Raw genomic sequence first — 2872 nt, forward strand, 5'->3', positions numbered from 1 at the left:
AACACTACACTAGACTGGGCTAGACTGGGCGTGTGATTAAACGTTTATTTTCCGACCTCTCGATAGCTCAGTTGCTAGCTCTTAAGACTGTAGAAAAAGCAGCGAGTATTTCTTATGTCCCTGGTCTGAATCCAGTTTGAAGGATGGTGTTTTCTTGTTCCTTAATCAAAAAGTGAAAATTGCGAATTTGTCTTTCACTTTGACGTTCACCCGAAAGCTCAGTATACAAAGGAGAGGCTCCTTTTCTGAATAATTCCTCACGTCTGATTGTTTTGCTTAGACCTTTAAAATGTACACTGTGGACTGTTTGCTCTTCCTAACACAATTAAAAAGCCGCCGACAAACTTACCGATCGGGAGTTTAGTTCAGTGATAGCCCGCACTTAAGACGCTCCGTTTCTATTGCCGGCGTCTCTGGATTCTTTTTAAACGCGATATCTTTTATTATTCGTGTGTGAATTTCGGGGAGACTCATAAAACCTTTGTCAATTTAAAAGAGACATTATTTTAATCCAGACATAATGAAAGACTTAGTAATTAGACACACGTACAAAAACACGTGAATCTAATTGAGAAAATGTTGACCGGAGCGATGTATTACTAATAGCGGCTCTGAGCTCAATGTGGTGCTGTATGGAAATGCTATAGGAATGCCAGTGGCGCAATGGATAACGTGTCTGACTACGGATCCGAAGACCTTAGATTTCTGCTCTTTTCTGGTTTAAACCAAGCTACTCAACACTGGTACCGTAGTGTGTGCGGTCATACACAACCTTACTGTCGACTGGGTGAATCTTCTGTTCCATCTCCGATTCTTTCCGCACATTCCTGCTATTTCAACACCGTTATTGTAGGATAACAGCCAAAGACACGAGAAGATATACTATTCCGAACAAATGTATTAAAAAATCACGTTGAAAAAGGTGACAATAAGTTTTTGTTTCTTTAACGTAACCTTACATTTGCCTGTAAAGTTCACATTATTTCCTGAAGCCGCAAATCCCCAATATTTCTGCTGTCTCCTGAGAAACACAAGCGTAGAGCCAAATCATATTAAAGTACACAACACATCTATTAATTTAACACCCAGATGTGACAGAGCACATGTAAGACTTACACACAGCTTTTAATATGCGATAGTGAATTTGCAGGTATCCTGGCGAGGGAAGAGAACTGATATTAAGGAAATACATATTTAAAGGGGATGCAAGTCTTAAATGTGTTTTGTCACATCTGGTTGTTAACTGAATAGTTTTTTTGGTATTATTTATTGTGTTTTGACTCTTTACTTGTGTTTCTCGGGAGACAGCAGAAATATTGATGTTTACATTTATATTCACATTCCCGGTGATATTGACTTAGGTACTCCACTATTTACTTGCAGTTTGACTCGTGTCAAAAGTTGAAAATCTCTGCAAACATCAAGATGGCTAAGGACGTGGAAAGAAACTCAATCACATTTAGAGAAGGTAATGTTTAGATCAGATTAATTCGAAGTGTGTCTCTGGGTGCGTTTGATCTACCAACGTTGTGTTTAACTGAAGCACACCCCGACTGAGTGTGCCATAGAAACTGACACGTCATATTTTTCTACATTCACAGATTTTTGGCTAAAGTAAAAAAAAAAAATCGTTGTCATTTTCTTGCCAGCTGGCAGTAATTCTTTTGCACTGATAAGAAAGATGAGCATTTTATCTTTCGCAATGTGTGGATTTCTTGAAAAACAAGTTGTGCCAAAAACGAAATGAACACTATATTTAAACATAATGCAGAAGCATATTGTCTGTACCAATAAACGGTGGGCAAAGACAGGAAGTAAGGCACTGCTGGGATTTGAACCCAGGATCTCCTGTTTACTAGACAGGCGCTTTAACCAACTAAGCCACAGCGCCGGCAAAGCACTGCCCTTTTTCAGCCAGTTGGACACACTGCTCTGTTATATCTTCGTTCGGTGTGCGGTGAGCCTGCTCACTGAGCAAGTTGAGAAAGGATGTGAAATGGCTTTTATCCGCCAATTTCATTAACAAGGAGCTCAATATGCTTTCGATTATCTACAGGGTGTCTAGTGCAACACAGGCGATGGACTGCTGGGATTTGGAGCCAGGATTTCCCGTTAAGTAGACAGGTGCTTTAACCAACTAAGCCACGGCGCCGGCAGAATTCTCCTCTTTTACTGCCGCTTGGACACACCACTCTGAGACACCTGCGTTCAGTAAGCTGAGTCGGCTGGCTGAGCATGTTGCCTCCTTTACATTCGGGCCCCGACACTAAGAGAAACGTACAGAAATGGCTTTTATCGGGCACTTTTCATGTCCAATGCTCTTGACATCTCCCAAGGATGACAGAGTTCATTTACGACACTTTTCCTTTTTTTCTTCTTTCTGTACTCTTTGATGAAACAAAACGAGAAATCATGTAAGGGAAAATGTCTTTTTTTCATGGAGAAAACATGCACCAGGAAATGTTGTGTTTAGAAGAAGTGAGTTAACATGAAAAGTGACCTAATTTACCGGAGCAAATGCTCACCTAGCAAGATCTGCTTTACTACAAGAGAGAAGTAGAGTGAAAGACATGAATTTTTCACGCCGCTGTGGAACAAAATGCTTTTTTCTTGGAATTCTAAATCAATTAGAAATTCAGAGCGACAAATAAAGGCTTTGTCTGCTTAAAAGTGATGATTTTTTAAAACTGATAAAAATGTAGAAAACACGTTTCTCATTTAGAAATTTAAGATGGGGGTGGGGTATTACTAGTAGCGGCGCTGAACTCACCGTGGTGCAATTCATTTACGTGACGGGCTAGTGGTTTAATGGATAACGCGTCTGATTTCGGTTTATTAGATTGTCGATTCGACTTCTACCGGGGTTGTGTGA

General features: G+C 40.2%; 1 non-coding gene across 1 annotated transcript; it reads right to left on the reverse strand.

Moving 5' to 3' along the window:
• Nucleotides 1-1817: 1817 nt before the first annotated feature.
• On the reverse strand, nt 1818-1891 carry trnat-agu (transfer RNA threonine (anticodon AGU)). The gene has a single exon. It is a non-coding gene; the product is annotated as a tRNA-Thr (tRNA).
• Nucleotides 1892-2872: the final 981 nt, after the last annotated feature.

This window comes from Lepisosteus platostomus, chromosome 5, assembly GCF_059453375.1.
Source record: "Lepisosteus platostomus isolate fLepPlt1 chromosome 5, fLepPlt1.hap1, whole genome shotgun sequence".
NCBI classification, from domain to species: domain Eukaryota; kingdom Metazoa; phylum Chordata; class Actinopteri; order Semionotiformes; family Lepisosteidae; genus Lepisosteus; species Lepisosteus platostomus.